At 42.3% G+C, this 23,788-nt stretch overlaps 1 long non-coding RNA gene across 2 annotated transcripts; it reads right to left on the bottom strand.

The window, feature by feature from the left end:
- Nucleotides 1-207: 207 nt before the first annotated feature.
- On the bottom strand, nt 208-10,207 carry LOC138951742 (uncharacterized). Of its 2 annotated transcripts, XR_011451210.1 has the most exons (7): nt 9,629-10,207; nt 9,244-9,386; nt 7,816-7,912; nt 4,049-4,102; nt 3,616-3,693; nt 1,339-1,611; nt 208-611 (listed from the first exon to the last, which is right to left on the bottom strand). It is a non-coding gene; the product is annotated as an uncharacterized lncRNA (long non-coding RNA). The 2 variants fall into 2 exon arrangements; XR_011451209.1 differs by lacking the exon at nt 4,049-4,102 and having other exon boundaries at nt 9,629-10,205.
- Nucleotides 10,208-23,788: the final 13,581 nt, after the last annotated feature.

Genomic DNA, 23,788 nt, shown 5'->3' with positions numbered 1-23,788 from the left:
CCGAATTTGCTAGGGGGGTCCGGGGGCATGCCCCCCCCTGGAAATTTGTTTTGCCCAAAGAAGCAAAATGGTGCCATCTGGTGCCATTTGAACTTAGAAATGGTCATAGAATCAGCATAGAAAAATCTTTTTTTTTCTTCTTCTTTTTTTTTTTTTTTCGGGGGGGGGGGGGGGGGCACGTGCCCCCTGTGCCCCCCCCCCCCCCCCCCTCGTCCGCCCCTGAAAGAGTAGAGCTTAATGCCTGGATCTGGCAAAGCATTTACATGAGTTGACAAATTGTTGAAATAAGAGTCGTCAGGATTGTTTACTTTGTGGAAGGGTTGCTCTCCTTGTTTATCTGTGTGGTTTCATAGTTAAGAGGAAAAAGCTGTTTTGTTAATAACGCTTTCCCTACTTCTACTAGTTCCTCCTGTTGCTGCCTGTATCAAAACGGGAAACAGGATTGGATTACTTTGGGAACAAGAGGTTGTGATGGCTGGCTCTGGGAAACAGGTGGTTGTGATGGCTGACTCTTGGAGACACCTAGAAGTCTCTTTCTGATTTTGACAAAGATGCAATCAGGGGCTTCCTCCTCCAAAATGACTTGCAGCCTGTTGCACATGGTCAAAACCCTGCCAAAAGGGAAAAAAATAAAATAATCAATATGAGAAAGAGACAGGAGACAACAACTTTTACTAAAGCATCATTTAGGACAATTTACCAAGTTGTACATAACAAATTGCTCACAAATTTGAGTGCAACTTGCATGAAGAGCATTTGCAGGGATGGCCAGATCTCAAAATCTTCACTTGCCAGACAGGCGGGTCATTTCAAGAAAGTCCAGTCCACCAAAAAGAATTGCTTGCCGGGTACAAACCCCAGTTGCTATAACTGCATTGTTTATAACGTTTTTAAACTAGAGTATTACAACCAGAAGTGTTGCATTTGACGAGAATTTTCACTAGCCAACCAGGTGAGTTGCCAAGCGGTTTTAACTAGCACAGCGGATTTTTTGTACTCGCCCCTGGTCATTAGTCAGATCAGATGATTTGACCATCCCTGAATTTAGAAAGTCTGTTCAGTCATTGCTGATTAACTGTATCACTATCAGTATCACTGCACTTTTTTTTAAAAATTATATGTATATAACATATACTGCTGACAGCGACAGGCATAATTTTAGTGTGTGTTAATACTAGTATGCTGGTTTTTTCAGATTTTGACACATTCCCTGTTCACTGAAACCAAAATGTTGTTAGGCCACACAAACCATCTTGCAATTCAACTTGAACCATTCTCTTGTTCAAAAGTAAAGTGCAAATATGATTTATTTTAAAAAAAAGTAGAGAGGTTTCCTACCTGTAAGCCTTTCCTCCTTAAAACTCGTTGACGAGACGATGCATGAGGTCGAGCTCACACTCACAGGCAGCCGGTGATGAAGACGCTTGGCCACAGGAATCGCCCATCTTGCTGCCTTTCAATCCAGTTGTGATGATGAATGGATAAGGATAAACTTGAGCACACCTTTCACATACAACTTCTGCTTGTACTCTCGAAGAAGCACCCTCTCTGCATTTTCTGCTTCACGGTCAACAGGAATCCCATCTCCCAAGTTCCAAAGCAGGAAAAGCTCTAAAACAAAAAGGCCTTGAGATCAAATCACAGTTTTTCGCACCTGTGGAAGGCATTCTTTTTCCCCCCTCATCACCATTTTGTATGTAAACTTACAAAATACTCACTGACTCAGCTGGGGGTAAGCTTAGCAGCTATACAAACTGGCAGTGGCAACTTAGTATGCATGTTTGTTGTTTCTAAAAAATCTAACCCACACGTCAGATTGAAAATGGAAAACTTTAGCATACACTATCACAACATGTATGCATCACGAATCGGAATATAGTTATGCTTCATAGTAAGTTAGATTCCATGGACAGATCAACGGCACTTATTCAAGTTTTTGACTTTAATCAACTGAAAAGTTACAGATTTACAGAAGTTGCTTTTTTGAAAATATTACAATGCACGCGAAAGCGATCTGTTCAATATATAAACAAGTCACGTAAGGCGAAAATACAACATTTAGTCAAGTAGCTGTCGAACTCACAGAATGAAACTGAACGCAATGCAACGCAGCAAGACCGTATACTCGTAGCATCGTCAGTCCGGGCTTCGTCGAAGATTACTTGACCAAAATTTCAACCAATTTGGTTGAAAAATGAGAGCGTGACAATGCCGCCTCAACTTTCACGAAAAGCCGGATATGACGTCATCAAATACATTTATCAAAAAAACCGTTCGGGGATATCATACCCAGGAACTCTCATGGAAAATTTCATAAAGATCGGTCCAGTAGTTTGGTCTGAATCGCTCTACACGCACGCACGCACACACATACACCACGACCCTCGTTTCGATTCCCCCTCTATGTTAAAACATTTAGTCAAAACTTTTTTTTTTTTTTTTCCTTACACCTGTTCCTTGTCCCGGTGTGCACTCACGCCGCCCCGTCCCTGCACTCACTGTTCCATGCACATCTGAATTTCGTTCCGCTGCCAGACTTGTCGATTTTACAGACGCTCCAGGGAGGGATGTCGGGTCGTTGCGGTAGGCTACCCTCGGAAGATGACACTGCACTTCTGCTGAGTCACTTCGACGGTGTTCAGTAGTGGGTCTGTCCCGAGCTAACGGACGCAGCCCACTACCTACTATGCCCCCTACTAACGACATTGACAGCTAAGTCGTGGAGCCAGACTGAGTGAGGGTCCCCTCCAGAGAGCAGACCGCCACCACGTCCCTCCGTCGACCCCCCAGAACGTCACACGTTGAGGACTGACAGCAGAAGTACTATTCAGGGAAGGATCGAACAGGAACACTGAGACCAAGGTCACCATGAGAGCTCCGGGCATGAAGGGCCACAAGAGCAAGGACACTTTATAATTTTGGATGATTAATGAGATGAGGATGATTATAATGATGATGCTATGGATTTCCAATTTGGTTTGAGACTACGTGACAGGGCAGCACTCTACGCTTACTGTCATAATATATCCTGGTGTCAACCAGGCCCGAGAACTGCCGCACCTGCGGTGTTGGTCAGGTAAACAGAACCTGAGCACCCTCAAAGTTGCATTCGTTAAGTGAATGACACTCGGCTGTGTGATTCCAGCCTTCCCATAGGAACCATAGCACTTCCACTCTGGGTAGGAGCCGACCGTAGCCCGAAAAACCCACATGACCCTGATGGGATTCGAACCCACGACCTCCCGGCCCACAGCCCGATGCGCTAACCACTGCGCTACGGGGGCCGGTATTTAGTCAAAACTTGACTAAATGTAAAAAGCAGATGTGGTATGAGACAGTAAGTAAGAGAGTATTAATATATCCTACACACTGTACTTTGCATACCTCACCAAACCTTGATCTCTTCCAAAGCCTTGTGCAATTTCATATGTCAATTTAAGCAAAGAGACGTCACTCTAGTAAGTATGGGGTGACATAATAGTTATAAAATTATCCAAAGGGAAAAAGCTGTCAAATTTATCAGGAACCAATATGCCGTTTGACTTAAAAATACATTTTTACAAAACCAGTATACATATGATTTAATTTGAAACATTATGAATATGAATTCATTACCTTGTAGTTTGGTTGTGGGACAATATGTCCAGATGGCGACTTGAAATCCCTCGTTGAATTTAATGCACTGGATTCATTCTGTGGTATGGCATATGTCAATTTTAAGTGAAAAAACAAACAAACCACACAGACATACACACTCACAAGAAACTTAGTGCACATCGAAGCATCAGAACACAGAGCAATACATGGATACATTGGAACCAAGGACTACTTTAGTAGTCCTTGATTGGAACCCATCATTTATCAGTACTATCACTTTTGCATAAAGCACACTTTTGTGCAGCAGGACAAAAATAATAATTTTGCGGGATATGATAATTATCTAATTCAGTGTTAATTTAACTTTCAAAAATAATATGTATCATTGAGTTCGTCAATAATAATTTCAAAAAGTAAGCCAGAAACAATAACAAATGAACATAATAAATACCTGAAAAAGCGACTTTCTTGCTGCAGATTTACCACTGTGGTTGTCTGCTATTGCCTATTTAAACAAGAAGGGCAAAGCCCATATGACTCACATGCGTGACCTTGACCTTTACATTCAGGGTCAAGGTCAAATAACTAAACCTAGCAATGACATCATACACTAAGAACTGCTTTACACATTTTTCCTACCAAAATACATGTGACCTTGACCCAAGGTCAAGGTCATCCAAGGTCATGCAACACAAAGCTGTTAATTCAAGACATAGGAAGTACAATGGTGCTTATTGGCTCTTTCTACCATGAGATATGGTCACTTTTAGTGGTTCACTACCTTATTTTGGTCACATTTCATAAGGGTCAAAGTGACCTTGACCTTGATCATATGTGACCAAATGTGTCTCATGATGAAAGCATAACATGTGCCCCACATAATTTTCAAGTTTGAAACAGTTATCTTCCATAGTTCAGGGTCAAGGTCACTTCAAAATATGTATACAATCCAACTTTGAAGAGCTTGAAGCAAGGTAAACCAAACTGGTATCAAAAGATGGAGCTTACTTTGCCCTATATATCATATATAGGTGAGGTATTCAATCTCAAAAACTTCAGAGAAAATGGGAAAAATGTGAAAAATAGCTGTTTTTTTAGACAACATTTATGGCCCCTGCGACCTTGACCTTGAAGCAAGGTCAAGATGCTATGTATGTTTTTGGGGGCCTTGTCATCATACACCATCTTGCCAAATTTGGTACTGATAGACTGAATAGTGTCCAAGAAATATCCAACGTTAAAGTTTTCCGGACGGACGGACGACTCGGGTGAGTACATAGACTCACTTTTGCTTCGCATGTGAGTCAAAAAAAGGGGTAAAATATAGGTAATTAATATACCATTAGCTTAACCTTTGCCGTGCTTCCTGGGTTCACCTGTACCCAGAGACACACTAAAATCATTGTAACTCTGGAACCATTAAAGGTATCGTTTTGAAATTTTAAGTATCTCTCACACACCTAATTTGCTCTCTGTCTGCAAATTTTTAGTGTGTACATGACAAAACATCAGAATTAATTGATTATGATAATTTACATAAACACTACCGATGGCGCGGGTTCACACATACCCATACTTTTAAAGAGTAGTAGTGATTGTAACTATCCCTCTGCCGACGGCGCGGGTTCTGCTACACCCATAATTACCAAAGCGGCGGAACAGTGTCTGTCTGCCTGTTTGTCTCCAAGAGACTGTCTGTCTCTCTGTTTGTCTGTCCGTATCTCTCTGTCTGTATGTCTGTTGTCAGTTGCTCTGTCTGTCTGTCTATCCGTCTATCTGACTGTCTGTCTATCTGACTGTCTGTCTCTGTCTCTCTCTCTCTCTGTCTGTCTCTCTCTCTGTCTGTCTCTCTCTCTGTCTCTCTCTCTTAGTCTCTCTCTCTGTCTCTCTCTCTTAGTCTCTCTCTCTGTCTCTCTTTCTTAGTCTCTCTCTCTCTTTCTTAGTCTCTCTCTCTCTCTCTTAGTCTCTCTCTCTTAGTCTCTCTCTCTCTCTTTCTTAGTCTCTCGCTCTTTCTCTTTCTTAGTCTCTCTCTCTCTTTCTTAGTCTCTCTCTCTCTCTTTTTTTTAGTCTCTCTCTCTCTCTTTCTTAGTCTCTCTCTCTCTCTCTCTCTCTCTTATTCTCTCTCTCTCTCTTTCTTAGTCTCTCTCTCTCTCTTAGTCTCTCTCTCTTTCTTAGTCTCTCTTTCTCTCTCTCTTTCTTAGTCTCTCTCTCTCTCTTTCTTAGTCTCTCTCTCTCTTTTTTAGTCTCTCTCTCTCTCTTTCTTAGTCTCTCTCTCTCTTTCTTAGTCTCTCTTTCTCTTTCTTAGTCTCTCTCTCTCTCTCTAGCTCTTTCTTAGTCTCTCTCTCTCTTTCTTAGTCTCTCTCTCTCTCTTTCTTAGTCTCTCTCTCTCTCTCTTTCTTAGTCTCTCTCTCTCTCTTTCTTAGTCTCTCTCTCTCTTTCTTAGTCTCTCTCTCTTTCTTAGTCTCTCTCTCTCTCTTTCTTAGTCTCTCTCTCTCTTTCTTAGTCTCTCTCTCTCTCTTTCTTAGTCTCTCTCTCTCTTTCTTAGTCTCTCTCTCTCTCTCTCTTAGTCTCTCTCTCTCTTTCTTAGTCTCTCTCTCTCTCTCTTAGTCTCTCTCTCTTTCTTAGTCTCTCTCTCTTTCTTAGTCTCTCTTTCTCTCTCTTAGTCTCTCTCTCTCTCTTTCTTAGTCTCTCTCTTTTTTAGTCTCTCTCTCTCTCTTTCTTAGTCTCTCTCTCTCTCTCTTTCTTAGTCTCTCTCTCTTTCTTAGTCTCCCTCTCTCTCTTTCTTAGTCTCTTTCTCTCTCTTTCTTAGTCTCTTTCTCTTTCTTTCTTAGTCTCTCTCTCTCTCTTTCTTAGTTTCTCTCTCTCTTTCTTAGTCTCTCTCTCTCTTTCTTAGTCTCTCTCTCTTTATTTGTCTCTCTCTCTTTATTTGTCTCTCTCTCTCTCTTTCTTAGTCTCTCCCTCTCTTTCTTAGTCTCTCTATCTCTCTCTCTTTCTTAGTCTCTCTCTCTCTCTCTCTCTTTCTTAGTCTCTCTCTCTTTCTTAGTCTCTCTCTCTTTCTTAGTCTCTCTCTCTCTCTCTTTCTTAGTCTCTCTCTCTTTCTTAGTCTCTCTCTCTCTCTTTCTTAGTCTCCCTCTCTCTCTTTCTTAGTCTCTCTCTCTCTCTTTCTTAGTCTCTCACTCTCTTTCTTAGACACTCTCTCTCTCTCTCTCTCTCTCTCTCTTTCTTAGTCTCTCTCTCTCTCTCTTTCTTAGTCTCTCTTTCTTAGTCTCTCTCTCTCTCTTTCTTAGTCTCCCTCTCTCTCTTTCTTAGTCTCTCTCTCTCTCTTTCTTAGTCTCTCACTCTCTTTCTTAGACTCTCTCTCTCTCTTTCTTAGTCTCTCTCTCTCTCTTTCTTAGTCTCTCTCTCTCTTTCTTAGTCTCTCTCTCTCTTTCTTAGTCTCTCTCTCTCTCTTTCTTAGTCTCTCTCTCTCTCTCTCTCTCTCTCTCTTTCATAGTCTCTCAGTCTCTCTCAGTCTCTCCCTCCCCCTCTCCCTCCCCCTCTCCCTCCCCTGCAAGAGGTCGGTGAAGGGAGAAACTCGATGCAACCACTGAAGTTGCGCTGTGGGTTTCCCTGAACCCACCCCGTCGTTAGAGAAATAAACGGTAAAAACCCTCTTTCAAATGTATGGGTTCAGACAAACCCGCATCGTCGTTAGAGGAATAAACGGTAAAAACCCTCTTTCAAATGTATGGGTTCAGACAAACCCGCATCGTCGGGAGTGTGTAGTCAAAAGCGGCATCCGGCAAAGGTTAACCGAGCGCTGGTGTAGCAATGTCCGAATTCTTCGGATGTCAGCTTTCTCACTCGATATATACTTGAGACTGAAATAGCTGTTCCCTAGACAAATTAAAGAAGTAAACTTATAAGGATAAAAAGCATGTCAGTTTCTTGCAATTCAAGGAAAATTGTGGTGAGATTGAATATATTGCAACCCATAACATTGAGTGGTTATGTCCCTTAGATTGAAGATGAATCAAATTTTAATTTAAAAAAATTGGTTTGACAAATTTGTTCCCATAAATCTAATGTCAGAACTATCAGAGGGTGGTTGAAATTAACCACATGCTTTAATTCTGTTATTCTAGGGAGAAAATATCCCGCGATACCATGGATGCACGGAGCTGTAACTTAATATACGTAACATATACATACCACAATAGCTGTTAATAACATTTATACCTGGCGTTTTGCAGTAGGCGTCTCTCCTGTTGGTGACCTGTGTGCCCTCTTTGTCCCAGATTTGTCCTCTGACCAAAACGATGGGGCTTCTTTCATCCTGTGGTACGACACAGTTAGATATGTTACCAGCGGCACAACATTCTATCCTGATGCGTTTTGTTGTTTCATGTGTTGTGCTTAAGTATTGTGATTGTAGTGTAAATGTGTTTTTTTCTTCTTCCAAGAACATAGTATTATGCATTTGAACAGTAGTACATGAGGGAAGGGGATTGTCAGTATGGAGTTTATGAGATATGTACATTAGGCTTGTTCATGTCCTACTTATAGGCGCGCGTGCGTATCTAATGTTGATAAGCAAATTTAGTTTGGGAGCAAGTATTTTTGTCTGCTCATACTGACTGTGCTGGCAAAGAGAAAACTGTGAGTAATGAATAACAAGATGAAAATAAAGTTGACTTTCGCACAGAAAATACCATACTACATTCACGCTCTTCAAATGTAAATACACCATATTGACTAGCCCATCAAATCCTGGCTGACATTCTGCCCATAGCTGCTTGTGTGTTTGTGTTTTCGTTCTATTTGTATGGGTGGGGTACCATGGAAGCTAGTGTAACGATAGATTCAAAGAAGCCTTGATAATATTTTCACAACAAATTGATTTTACTGTCTATATTTTGTAAAACATAAAGGATTACAAAATAAATCAGTGTTGGTTTTGGGTGGTCACAGAAGCCAGTACTTGTTAAGCTGTTATCACTGGAACCCCTAATCAGAAGTTGGTACTTTGGCATGTGTTCATACTGGTGCAGCGGTATATATATATGTTACAGTTAATCTGTGAAACCAGGGAATAAATGTATTAACTAGGTAATACATGAATTAACTGACGGAAAAAACCAGTTAATTCATGTATTACCTAAAATATTTTAGTTCATACACGTATTCCCTACTTTCACAGATTAACTGTAACATATATATAATGTGAAAGATAGAGAAAGCTCCTATTTTTGCTTAATTGACATATTTATTTTAAAAAAAAAGATAGAAGTAACTGTTGTAAAAATTGCAATCGTAAAGAAAATGTAATGGCAGTAAACTTGGAAAGCACAGCTAAGGGCAACACTGTAGAATGCACCGCGCGTCTCCAACCACTGTGATCAAAAATAAGTCAACTTGAGTGCGCTATCAATAATTATTTACAATGCTTCAGTTCTACCACAGGTGGAAGGTATCATTCGCTGGACCACCACTATCATAGTCTTACTATGATATTGGTAGTCTTACTATGATAGTGGTAGTCCAGCGAACAATATTTTCCGCCTGTGCTTCAACATCACCAGTGAACACAACCTGGGAAGCAAACATCTAAATCTAATATTTGATTTTGACCTAAATCTTAGTAATTATAGCAGAGAAAAGACTTACCATTCTGCGCATCTGTCATGAATTCCGTACACACAAAACTGATGACAGTTAAGAGTGACATAACTTGAGCCAACGGGAGTGACCAACAGTCGACAGAATAACACTGACAGCCGTCGTCCGAAGGTGGCTGAACGGACGTGAACCTAACGAAAATAAAGCACGTTCAGCAAATCAAATTATAAAACATACACGTAAAATATCAGGTGCTCTTCTGTCATCTGCTCTTCATACTTCATTATTTTGCACGTAAATCAAACCCTAAATTTTACACTGATAAACGTTGTTCGCTCGACCCTAGAGTATGGGGCAGTTGTCTGGGACCCATATATTTAAAACTGGATACCGACAAAATCGAGAAGATTCAACACAAAGCAGCGAGATTTACCTGCAAATATTACAGATCCATGGAGAAAACCCGGTTGCGAGAGATGCTGCAGAGACTGAACTTGCCATCAGACTCGGCACTTGCTGACCGGCGTAGACAACTTCGCCTGACGATGCTGTACAAGATAGCTGGAGGGTTAATACCAGCCATACCCCCAGAAAGTTTTCTCACACCCGCAGAGAAGAACAAGCGGAAAATCAGACCAACAAAGCCTATAACAACTCGAGGCCATTCAAAATTCCAGTGTTAGTGTTAGTCTGCCACACGAACGACAACAAAGAAGGGAAGTAAGCCTGAAGGGGTTTACGGGAGTTGTCTGCCCCATTATCGAAAGATACTTCCGGTTATAACCATCAGAAAACAACAAATTGTGCGTTCTCACGATCATTGATGTCTGCATTCTGTTAATAACTTTGTTATTATCATTCTCCTCAAGCCTATCTGTCTAATAAGTCGAGCTAAAATGGGCTACGTTCAGCATTTGTACATTTCCTTCTGTGATGTGACTATTGGATGACGTCATCGAACCATCGTTGCCTAAGTTAATTTGAATGGAAGCTCGCGTCATCATAATTAGCGTAGGTTCCTAAATGACGTAAGTGTAGCCTATGCGATGCTAACTTTTGTCTGTCTGTCTGTGCGTGCGTGCGTGCGTGCGTGCGTGCGTATGTATGTATACATGTGTGTATGTCTGTGGTAGAAACTTTAACATTTGAAGACGTCATATTACATTGACGTCACATTATGACGTACGAGGGTTAGACGTCACGCGATGGAATTACTGAAAATCTTGGTGATTGTTATTTTGAGCGGGCCGAGACTATTTGGCAGTCGTGTCCATGTAAGTAGGCTACATGCAGACAGACAGATCTAGATCAGGGGCCAGTTTCATAAGCCAGAAACACAGTCGACCAACTGCAGTTGTCCGAGAGAACCACAGTAATCCGACGTCATCGGGTTTCACGAACAAAATTTCAGTCGGCCGACTGCGGGTCGTCTCACCGGAAGTCGACAAAACACGGCGATGCTCTCCCCCCAACACTGTGTTCGGCTTACTGCGGTAAACCGAAAATAAATGTAATTATCCGCACAGTCAATGGCAGAATGCTCACACTTTTTTTGATTGTGAGCCAAACCTTGTGATTGTTCTTCGAAATGTATCTATCATGACGCAGTAATCCAGGAGACAAGTCAGGGTTATGTCTTGAAGACGTCACATTATGGCGTAAGAGGGTTAGACGTCACGCGAAGCAATTACTGAAAGTCTCGGTCATTGTTATTTTGAGCGGGCCGAGACTAGTTTTTTCTTCGAAATCGGCCATTTCCACGTGCGAATGAGCAAACGGAAGTGGTAATGTTGCTAAATTTAGCCTTCGACTTGGCCATTCGGATTACTGTACAGTCGGTCGACTGCGGTTGTTCGCGGGTGACGGTGATTCGCTCATGAAACGCGCTTTTCGGTGACCCGGCGATCAACCACAGTCGATCGACTGGGCAGTCGATCGACTGTCAGTCGGTTCACTGCTATCTTATGAAACTGGCCCCTAGTGTCTCGCTTTCTTGCACAGTTTCACCTATGCTCTTTCTCTCTCTCTGTGTGTGTGTGTGTGTGTGTGTGTGTGTGTGTGTGTGTGTGTGTGTGTGTGTGTGTGTGTGTGTGTGTGTGTGTGTGTGTACTGTGTGTGTGTATGTGTGACGGAGTGATTGAGTTTGTGTTACTGTTTGTCGATTTCTTACGTGAGCCTTGAAGGCTTCGCCTCTTGTTTTTAATGTCATGCAATAACGAGTAGCAAGTTGTGTAAAATTGAGTGGCACAGAAAGGCACAGTCGTTCCCATGAAAACTTTTAGCTCACTATTTCGGATGTAGACAAGATTTTACATGAACACAGACTAAGATTCGACAACCTGGCTGCTTCATGCACAAAGTGATAATTTATGTTGATGTGTTATTATCACAGATTCCTGCTTGTGTTTGTTCAAAAATCAGTCAATAAAAATAAAAATCACAAACCGCAACCAGGCTGATTATTATTGGCATGTGTTTAGCGATGGTCTTCTCAAGCCTGGCCTTTTGAGACAGTAAATCGTACACGGGTAGGACTGAACCTTTCATATCAATATTCAAAAAAAGAAAAACAAAGTTTAACAACACTTATGAGAGGGGGTCATCAAATTGTGTGCTTTTGCTATCAGATGAGGGAATCATCTAATCCGAGCAAAATTACCGCCCTTGATTTTCCGGACGTGACACATGTGCAATGTGAATAAAAAGTGCATCAGTCACAAACAAATACAACTATTTGGCAGGATCAATTAGTACACTTGATGCATATATGAATGTTGTTCGGCATGATAAATAATGTCCCGGCTGATACGTCCCCTGCTAAATTATCATCAGTAGATCATCATCGATATCTGTGCACAGCGTTTGTTTTTCGGTTGTTGTTCTTTCTGTTCATGCAACGTTTCAGGCGTATTCGCAAGACATTTGGAGAAATGTTATGGAAGCCTGAAGATCAAAGACAAAAATATTTACCATGAAAACGGTATTCCAATAGCTCCTGCCATTCTAATTGTGGACTTTAGCATGCAGCCGTGTGTCCTTCGTTGCAAACTGAAGACAACAAATATACATGCAGCCCGATTTCTTGACATGTGGCATCGGTATTAAGTGTGTGTGTGCGTGTGTGTGTGTGTTTAAGCTGGGGGGGGGGGTACAACTGCAGAAGTAAACAAGCTTATGTCCTACTATGTTTTCAGAATCGCTCTATGTTTTACTACAGAACTGAAGTAGCAATGGTTAATAGAGTGAAAAAGGAGGGGGTGGGGGAGGAAGGTATACAATATACAAGTGGGTAGATTTTTGGACCAGCTTTATGCCCGCTAGGTGGAAGACGTTCGTGGCATCCATGTAAGAATACATCGCTGCTCTGCCGATCCAGCATGAAGTCGTGTCCAAGCCATTTTCCTGCAAGAAAAAAACACACATTTTTAATCCATATACGCATTTCCGTGACAAAGGTTTGGTTTAATCATCGGCCTGATAATGATGACCTAGAAGCAATAGATTTGTTAACACATACAATTGAAAAAAAAGTATTTCGCAATTTATTTATTCTTTCCTTCTTCTTGTATTTATCAATGCATTTATTTTCTTCTTCTTCTTTTCTTCGGGGGGGGGGGGGGGGGTGTAATTAGTTGTTTTCAAATCCTCCAGACAGTTACTGAATAGGCCGAATACATGGCAGCATTGGTCGGGAATGCGTAATCTTGCGATTAACTGTGTAAGATGGTGAATGTTCTAGATTCATTTTCAAGTTTGAAAACATCTTGTAAGTTGTTGTTTTGTGTGTGTGTGGTGTGTGTCTGTATGTGTGTGTGTCTGTGTGATTCAGGTAAAAACTTGTGCTTGGTGTAGGCAGTAATAATAATAATAATAATAATAAAGATAGCTTATATAGCGCCGCTTCACAAATTTAACTATGCTCTTAGCGCTGTACATCGAGATATAACAATTTCAATAATATAAATACAAAGATGATATTATAATAATACACATTTACAAATATCACTCACGTGCATACATCCTCGTGCACACCACGCGCATACACACTCCCACTCATTAACAAGTGCTTCCATCCCCCTGCCACTGAGATGTTCATATACCCCCCTGGACAAGCTCACACCATGTCCATCTCCTCTCAAGACTGTACATACACTCAGCAAGAAAAAGAAAATTTCATACACAACCCTATAGCTCAATCAAAGCTGAAGCAACTATTTAAAAAAGACACATTCAAACAACAAATCTAACTTCACCTCTAACAGTCTATAAAGATGGCAAGGACAATTTACAAGGATTCGCGAAAAAGGTGCGTTTTAAGGGAACTGCGGAAAGAGTCCTTAGAAGCAGAATGGCGAACGGAGGAAGGGAGAGAATTCCAGACAATGGCAGCCGCAGAAGCAAACGAGCGATTTCCAAAAGAAGGCAAGCTTCGCTCGAGAGTTTCCAGTTTGCGACTGTCAGCGCGTGAGCGGAGGTTGTAGTCAGAGGGATTGTCATATGTGACGAGCAGTTCCTTGAGGTATTTAGGGCCATCTTCAAATTTGGCAGAGAAACAGATACAAGCAAGCTTGTATCTGATACGAGCGGACACGGGAAGCCAATGAAGGGAACGAAGAAGTGGTGTGACATGATCAAACTTCTTAGAACGATATATCAATTTGGCGGCAGAGTTTTGTACCTTTTGGAGTGACTCGACAAGTTTTTGATCACAGCCATAGAACAGGCTGTTGCAATAGTCTATTCTGGATAGAACTAGAGAACAGGCTAGAGTTTGAGCGGCTTGGGGGGTAAGATAGTGGCGGATAGAACTGATTTTCCTTACGTTACTGTACGCAATTGTGCGGATGTTTTGGACGTGCTGGGAAAGGTTGAGGAAGTGGTCGAAGGTAACGCCAAGATTAGTCACAGAAGAGACAAAGTTGACGTCGCTATCGCCGACATGAATGCTAGAAGGCAAAGAATTTTCAGGAAAGATCTGTACTGGGACCATGACAAGCATGGATTCAGTTTTCGAGTCGTTTAGCTGTAGTTTGTTAGCCGTCATCCACGCCTTTACAGCAACAACACAGTCTTCCATTTCACTCACAGTGGTATCAATTTGATCAATCTCACTGTCTTTGTACAACTGGTTGTCGTCTGCAAAGGCGTCGTGATCGATAGGATACTGTTTGACGAGGTTAAAGAGGGGGTTCATGTACAAAACAAAAAGAACTGGACCCAACACGGACCCCTGAGGAACACCGAACTGAAGGACTGTGGATTCTGAACTGATGCCGTTTACCACGACTGTTTGAATCCTATCTGAGAGATAGGACTCAAACCAGGACAGTGCAGAACCTGTGATGCCAAAAGTTGCCTCAAGGCGGGCTGTCATAATTGAGTGGTCAATGGTGTCGAACGCAGCGGACAAATCGAGAAGCGTGAGAACAGACACTTTACCGTTATTGAGAGCCATCAGAAGGTCGTTCACAATTTTCAACAAAGCGGTTTCAGTGCTGTGGGCAGTACTTCTGATGCGTCAGTCGAGATTCAAAGAATACAATTTTAGCAGATTATTTATTTCAACAACGAACACGTATCAATGTGTGACAACTTGCAGGGTACTTAATATTTAGAGCATATTTTCTGGAGTGAAACTTACATGGACCAAACGAACTTCCGTCAAGGTTCAGAATTCAATTGATTTGGTTGATATATGATTTGTAATGCATTGTTTGCTTGCTCTTAAATGTAATGTGAGCCATATTTCCTGGCCTGTTAGTGGCATTTGTTTGTTTGTTTGTTTGCTTAACGCCCAGCCGACCACGAAGAGCCATATCAGGGCGGTGCTGCTTTGACATTTAACGTGCGCCACACACAAGACAGAAGTCGCAGCACAGGCTTCATGTCTCACCCAGTCACATTATTCTGACACCGGACCAACCAGTCCTAGCACTAACCCCATAATGCCAGACGCCAGGCGGAGCAGCCACTAGATTGCCAATTTTAAAGTCTTAGGTATGACCCGGCCGGGGTTCGAACCCACGACCTCCCGATCACGGGGCGGACGCCTTACCACTAGGCCAACCGTGCCGGTGTTGTTAGTGGCATCACATGATTCATTAACTAGAAATGCGTCATGTCACACACTTGCATAAATAGTGGCAGTGGAATGGAAAAGTAGGCTAATATACCTAAACAAAAATCTTAAAATGTTATCAAATAGTTGTCAACTACTAATAATAAGAATATCATACTGGAAAGATATGGCGACCAACGTTGCTTTCAGTGGCATTTTTCATCTAAACGTATTTTCAATTGCCGGAGTTCCGTTTCTCTATCTACGTTTGAAATTTGAGTTGACACGTCGTTGTGTATTTCTGTTCGTATTGTGTATCAAACAACGGGTGTACCTTCGTCTTAATAAGTTATGGTTAATGACTCAAACAATTATCTGGCGCTCTAGCTCCATAGGCCGGGAATTCAAGAAATTATCCTATTCCCACCCACTGAGTATACATGTAAATTTTAAAGATCTATCTTGAAAGACGTCAATGAAAATGATGCTTTACACCAGATATTGACCAAACTGTGACCTTGAGATATGACGAGGGCCAACAGAGTTCGGACCATGACTGAAAGTTCATCAAACCATGGTAGGGGTGAAGTTTGAAAGCTCTCCTTACTACAAACACATGGAAGACCATGAACATTTCCTTTTTTTTGACAAAACAACCTACTGTGACCTTGAAATTTGACAAGGATATAGCAAGCTTGCATCATGCCTCGAGGTCATTAACCAATGAGAGCGTGTGAAATTTCAAAGCTGTAGTATTTGCCAAAATATTAGACTGGCTGGGCCATTTCTACTTTAGTATTACGAAGTGAATTGCCATTGTATATGTGTTCATAACATTTAACCTGAAGATTAATCTTCTTCTTCTTCTTCTTCTGCGTTCGTGGGCTGAAACTCCCACGTACACTCGTGTTTTTTGCACGAGTGGAATCTTACGTGTATAACCGTTTTTTACCCCGCCATTTAGGCAGCCATACGCCGTTTTCGGAGGAAGCATGCTGGGTATTTTCGTGTTTCTATAACCCACCGAACTCTGACATGGATTACAAGATCTTTTTCGTGCGCACTTGGTCTTGTGCTTGCGTGTACACACGGGGGTGTTCGGACACCGAGGAGAGTCTGCACACAAAGTTGACTCTGAGAAATAAATCGCTCGCCGAACGTGGGGACGAACTCACGCTGACAGCGGCCAACTGGATACAAATCCAGCGCGCTACCGACTGAGCTACATCCCCGCTCTAAGCCTAAAGATTAATGACTGAAACAGTACACATTTCATCCAACGATTATCCGCCCTATCCTTGCCTGGCTATCATTTTTCAGGAAGGTGTTTTTTTCTCATCATAATTTAATGAATAATTACGGCACAACATAGTCGAGTCATACACAACTAATGACGATTAGCAGCAGTTTGCTGACATTTCTGAAACTGTTTCAGATTTTTAAGTACTATTTTTGTACTTACAGGGCTTTGACGGGTGCAAAGTTGAGGTTGCATGCCGCAACACTGGTTATCAACCTCCCTTCCCCTATCCTGGTAGTGATGACAAACACATCTGGAAGGCCATGTGGCTGCACCTGAAGTAGGCTCCTCTGGGAAGGATCCTCTGTTTAGTTTGCAAGCCATGTCCAAAACCGGGAATGGGAGCCGCTCAGCAATGGACAGGACCCGCTTCCTCAGCTCTTAAGCGGTCATCTCGTTCACCATGTTATGACCAACACAATTAAAAGTCATATTGTCATGAAAAAATGTGGTGCATGCACATTTGTATTCATTTAATATTTTTTCATATATGTAGTACTAGATGAATACCCGCTTTGCCGGGAAGAAGTAGAGCCGAATACCCGGCTTCGCCGGGTACCCGGCTTTGCCGGGTGAGTGGCGCAACGGGTGAGTGGCGCACCATACGCCGGCTTCGCCGGGTACCCGGCTTAGCCGGGAAGAAGAAGAGGAATACCCGGCTTCGCCGGGATAAAAGCGTTGTGGACAGTGACCTTCTAAAAATAGTAACGGGAATATGGATGAAAGCGTTGTGGACAGTGACCTTCTAAAAATAGTAACGGGAATATGGATTGACGCCACACGAAGTAAGGGAGATAAACGCGCAAAACACTGGAGAAGATAAGGAAGTCAGAGTTACTGGGAATGGATGTAGTGGATCTACAGAAAAACCAAAATCGGTTCAGCGCTGCGCGCTGAGAGCACGTGTTGAAAATTCTCGTCGACCAGGTTTTGTCCGGGGTCTACCTGAATATGCCCACCACATTTGAAATTTGAAGCAGATCCATCGAGAACTTTGGCCGTGCATGGCGAACACACAGACAGACAGACAGACAGACAGACACAAGCCGTTTATAGATATAGATTATTGAACAAGTGGCATATAGATATAATAATAAGCCCACTTGCCTGACATACATGAAACGTTGTGGAATTATCATCCCACATCTCAGGGTAATGTACACCAAATAGCATTTTAATGGGTGACATTTTTGTGGGGGGTTACCCTGTACTTGTTTGTGTGTGTGTGTGTGTGTGTGTGTGTGTGTGTGTGTGTGTGTGTGTGTGTGTATGCAGATATACCATATATGTCATGTGTGTGTGTGCTTTATGCATTCAGATGTATACATGTGTGAGTGTGTATAATTAAAATTCTTTTGTTAAAGGCACAGTAAGCCTCCCGTAAACCATCACAGAGCTCCCCGAGCGTCTACATACAGTACAAGCATACTTCCATTTGAACGCTCACCGAACGGGAACATCCTGGCTGCTTTCTGTCGAGCGTGAGAAATTTTCAAAGAATTTATTTTCGTGGACTTGCTCCTCAACAACAATGGCGCCTCGTTTTGGTGCTGGACGGCTGTTATGAATATTCAATACCGGAAATCACGCCCGGACAGTAAGCCTCCCGTAAACCATCACAGATACTGTCAGGCTTTTACACACAGTGCAAACACCCTTCCATTTGAACGCTCACCAAACGGGAACATCATAGGTGCCCTACGTAAAGAGCGAGCAATTTTTAAAGAATTAATTTTGCAGATTGTCTCGAACACTTTTTGGACCCATCCTGAACTCAGGTCAAAAATGAGTTACTTCCCTTCGGGTCTCATTCTATCGATGTAAACTGGCCATAGCCGTGGATCGATCATTATCAGAATGTTTTTGGACTGTGGTGCGTTTTGGCGCTAGACCTAACTTTTAAAATCTAAATAATAAATTGACAGCTTGTTACACAAACATTCTTTAATCATAAAAGAATTCTTTTTTCATCAAGACAAGATCAGTACAATTCGAAAATGTAAAAGTTTGAAAAAAGAAAAGCCCAAAAGCAGGGTCACGCAAGGGTCGTAGCAGACGACGGTTTATGCATATCGCTGTTCCTCTCAACACAACAGTCAAAAGCCATCGCTAGAGTTCTTGTGAACCACAGCCGTTTGTTTCGTGCATAAAAACGTGCTATTGTAGATAAGCTCACATCGAGTCGCATTCAAATGACTAACTGACGACTACATTGTGAAAAAGGGAAACTGGATCACACGGGTTCACGATGGCTCAGGGGTAAGATAAACCACGCAAAAATAAATTCTTTGACAATTGTTCGCTCTTTGCGGAGGGCACCAAGGATGTTCTCAATCGGTGAGTGTATAAATGAAAGGGTGTTTGTACTGTGTGTAAAAGCCTGACCGTATCTGTGATGGTTTACGGGAGGCTTACTGTGCCATTAATAAAATGTGTCTCGACTGATTGATTGGATTGTCGATTTTGCAAGAAACCTTTTAAACAGCAAACGGAATTATAGTGTGTCACCACCTCTCTCTCTCTCTCTCTCTCTCTCTCTCTCTCTCTCTCTCTCTCTCTCTCTCTCTCTCTCTCTCTCTCTCTCTCTCGCACGCACACACACACACACACACACACACTCATTTACAATATACAACCAGCCCACACTTGAATAACTGAGATTAATATAAGCACCCAAGCAATAGCAGAGAGAAGAAACTTTCAAACCATTACATTTATAACAACATTAACTCACTGGTTCTGTCTGTAAAATGTGGTGCCTTTCTACAGACAATTTGTGAATGCTAGATCTTCCTAGATCTGTATCGCGTTTCATTCCAGACTCCTCTCTTTGGTTGTACTATTTGCTGTTTACGCACTAAGCTTATCACGATTCGTTTAATGTCCGTAACGTTTGGTAAATTCACCTTGCAACAGCTTCCTTGGCTTTGTTGGCATTTTTTTTCAAGGCAGCACAACGTAAGATTAGCTTCTGTTGGACAGCAGGTAGAATGCGAGTTTTGAGACAACGACAGTCGTCCAAAGAAAGCTTGCTGTGGAATTTTGTTCTACATAACACGGGGGATAACCGGCTATACAGTGGTAAGCTGGTGTACGGTGAGTAACACTCGATTCGGCCTGCATTTTCCCGTTTTACCACAAAGTTGTTGATTTCTGTCTGGATTAAAGGTGACCTACTGCATCTGCGATGACTAACTTTGTTTCGAAATGCTTAATATGTTGAAGAAGGATTTGCGTTTTCCCGTATTTAAATGTTAAAACGAGAAATCGTGGTGACGAAGCACCGGAAATGGCTGCTCGGTGGGTTTCAAATGTAGAAATGCGCTTCTTTTTACAAAACCAGCTCGTATTCAGCTTCGGTACGGGAGTCTTAGTGACAAAGGAATCATACTTGATGCAAAGGAGTGCTATTGTCGGGTTGGAATCATTCGTTAGAGCGTGCAGGCGAGAGGCGGTCAAATATGCGAGATGATCGTACACCGGGTTGAAGACCGTCGCGAATGGGGCCGCAGACGCATAATCCGGTTTGATGCATAATTTTCTGTTAAACTAGACTTTTAGAACATTCTCAGTCTCTGTCTGTCTCTGTCTCTGTCTCTTTCTCTGTCTCTCTGTCTCTGTCTCTGTGTCTCTCTCTCTCTCTCTCTCTCTCTCTCTCTCTCTCTCTCAGCAGTCTCTCTCTGTACGTCACTGAATAGTCGTCGGTTGCTAAAATGCCCCCCCCCCCCCTTTTACCCCCTCCCCCCCCCCCCCCTCCCGACTAACCTTCAATACATGTATAATGTTGAATAGGAGTGGCTGTCATCTGTTAGCCAGTCAGCAATACTTAGAGGGGGAAAGGAGGCATATGGTTAGGAGGTAGTCGTCCTTAGCGGATTATGACTTTATTCAGTCAACGAAGTCATTCGGCGCTCAGTGTTTTCTGGGTAAAAAGAAGAATAAGTGTTTCCCAATAATGCCGCGGAAAAATATGTAAACATTTGCTTTAGAAAACCTTTGCTGCGGAAAAAACTATGCTTCTGCGGATGATGACATTAATTCAAAAATGCTGCAGATAAACCGGTTTTTTTTTAACATCATTTCTGTGGGTTTTTTCGCAGGAAAACTGAAAAAGTGATAATATGTACGCTAAGTAAAATTACATCCTAATGGTTTGCCTAGTTTCCATCTGAAAGTAGTTTTTCCGCAACATAATGTTTACATGTTTTTCCGCGGATTTATTGGGAATACTTGTTTCTTCCGAATAACCTGTGACAGTTTTTTTTTTAACCCAGAAAAACTAACGATCTTGTTAAGTAGCGTTTGTATTCGCCGCCGCCCCCCCCCCCCCCCCCCCCCAGGATATAATAGCTTGCTCCACAGTGCCCCAATCAGAAGCGAGAATAATTTTTGAAGCAAATCGAAAACGAAGTGGACTACTGCGTCCGTCTATGCAAATTTGATAATGCTGCTGACAGGTAAGTGTGTTACCAGCGTAATTTTGCAACTTTGAACTTCCGACAACGAACTCATTCGGCGCTCCGAAAATTCTCGGTAATTTAGGACGAGTCCATCTCTCAACAGAGAGACAACTCAAGTGATATTGAGCAAGTATAAAAGGCCGCGGAAACAGAGACTACATATCCATCCTTTTCGGATTATGACTTCATTCAGCTATTCTGCGGAAAAACAGAAATACAGCAGAAAAACGGGTTTTCTGCAGCATTTCTGAATAATGTTATCATCCGCCGAAGCATCTTTTTCCGCAGCAAAACATTTTACTGCAGTAAAATTGAAATAAATAATGCTGCGGTAAAACGGTGCTGTCCTTTTATTGCAGAAAATCTTCTTACATTTTTTCCGCAGCATTTTGTACTAGCTCATGATAATATTGGATCACGTGAGTTCCCTCTATGTTGAGAGATGGACTCGTACAAAATTACCCGGAAAACACAAAGCGCCGAATGACTTCGTTGCCTGAAAAAAGTCATGATCCAGGACAACTACCTCCTAATCGTGTGCCTCCTTTCCCCCAAAGTACTGTGTATTGTTCTATGCTGGCTGGCTAACGGATGACAGCCACACCAATTCAACATTATATTGAAGGTAAAAGTGGGGGGGGGGGTGGATTAGCAACCGACGACTATTCAGTGACGAAACAGTGAGAGACTGCTGAGAGAGAGACAGAGACAGAGACAGAAAGACAGACAGACAGACAGACAGGCAGAGACAGAAAGAGGAAGTGAGAGAGAGAGTGTTCGAATATCTAGTTTAACAGAAAATTATGCATCAAACCGGATTTTGGGTCTGAGGCCCCATTCGCGACGGTCTTCAACCCGGTGTACGATCATCTCGCATATTTGACCGCCTCTCGCCTACACGCTCTAACGAATGATTCCAACCCGACAATAGCACTCCTTTGCATCAAGTATGATTCCTTTGTCACTAAGACTCCCGTACCGAAGCTAAATACGAGCTGGTTTTGTAAAAACAAGCGTATTTCTACATTTGAAACCCACCGAGCAGCCATTTCCGGTGCTTCGTCACCACGATTTCTCGTTTTAACATTTAAATACGGTAAAACGCAAATCCTTCTTCGACATATTATGCATTTCGAAACAAAGTTAGTCATCGCAGATGCAGTAGGTCACCTTTAATCTAGACAGAAATCAACAACTTTGTGGTAAAACTGGAAAATGCAGGCCGAATCGAGTGTTACTCACCGTACACCAGCTTACCACTGTATAGCCGGTTATCCCCCGTGCATAATGGCACATGTGATTCTGTATTTTTCAGCGGTTAATGTTAATGGTTTATTTTTTCCTCTGATGATTTCTTCCTTTTGAGTTGATCGTTATCATTCAAACAAGACCATCAGATAGCAAGGGTGGATCCAGGAAAGGGGGGCACACCCAAACTGTTTTTCACGAACTTGAAGGCGCGAAGCGCCTGAATTGAGGGTGCAAAGCGCCCGAAAATGCCAGGGTGGGTCGGGTGCATGACCCCCCTCCCCCCTGAATCTCTCTCTCTCTTTCCCTATAGGGGGGGTCCGGGCCCCCTTCCCTGCCCCCCTCCTAAATCCACCACTGGAGAGTACCTCAGTTGCTCCTCAAAATGGACTGTGAATAGTACGTGTGTTGACTGTGTTGACTGTGTTGACTGTGTTGACCGTCAGAATTATTTTAAGAACCAGGCTGCTGCAGTCAGTTGACATGTTTCGCATAATGTAGGATTCCCATGCATGCTGCATAGGTAAAGTAGCTTGTATAACCCGACTATTCAGTATCAAAACACTGTTTTTATTTGTGTAGGTTGTAGTCATCACAACCAATCGTATTTTGCCTTTTGTTTCAGAAAGGAGGATAAGCTACAACAAGATCGACGCTATGTCAGATATGCCTCAGCCACATGACGACTTCTGAATTTAGATCCACTCGGCATGGTGACAAGTCTTGATGAAAAGTATATGACTGAGGACAGCAGTGGAAAAAGTGACCACATGGCAGGTACCTATTGCTTAGTGTCTGCAGTGCAAAAGACAGATAAGCTGATGGTAGATTTCCAAATGAACACAGCACCCGCAGATCTACTGCTGATTTACGACGGGCAAGCTACAATCCAGGGCAGAGAACACTGCAGCGTTGTATGTCAGATATGCCTCAACCACATGACGACTTCTGAATTTAGATCCACTCGGCATGGTGACAAGTCTTGATGAAAAGTATATGACTGAGGACAGCAGTGGAAAAAGTGACCACATGGCAGGTACCTATTGCTTAGTGTCTGCAGTGCAAAAGACAGATACGCTGATGGTAGATTTCCAAATGAACACAGCACCCGCAGATCTACTGCTGATTTACGACGGGCAAGCTACAATCCAGGGCAGAGAACACTGCAGCGTTGTATGTCAGATATGCCTCAACCACATGACGACTTCTGAATTTAGATCCACTCGGCATGGTGACAACCCAGCTGAAAAAGTACCACACGATGTACTATAGTATACTATAGTAAACTATAGTAAATGTACCCTGTACTATAGTAAACTATAGTAAATGTACCATGTACTCTAGTACATATTGTAGTACATGGTACTTTGTACTATAGTACTGTGTAGTAAATGTACCCTGTACTATAGTACTTTGTGGTACAGTAGAGTACTTTGTACTTTGTACTATGGTACTTTTTAGTGAATGTACCATGTACTACAGTAGTACTATAGTACATAGTACTTTGTACTATGGTACTTTTTATTG

Source organism: Littorina saxatilis, linkage group LG17 (genome assembly GCF_037325665.1).
Source record: "Littorina saxatilis isolate snail1 linkage group LG17, US_GU_Lsax_2.0, whole genome shotgun sequence".
Taxonomy (NCBI): Eukaryota; Metazoa; Mollusca; class Gastropoda; order Littorinimorpha; family Littorinidae; genus Littorina; species Littorina saxatilis.
This window is presented reverse-complemented; position numbering and strand designations above follow the sequence as displayed.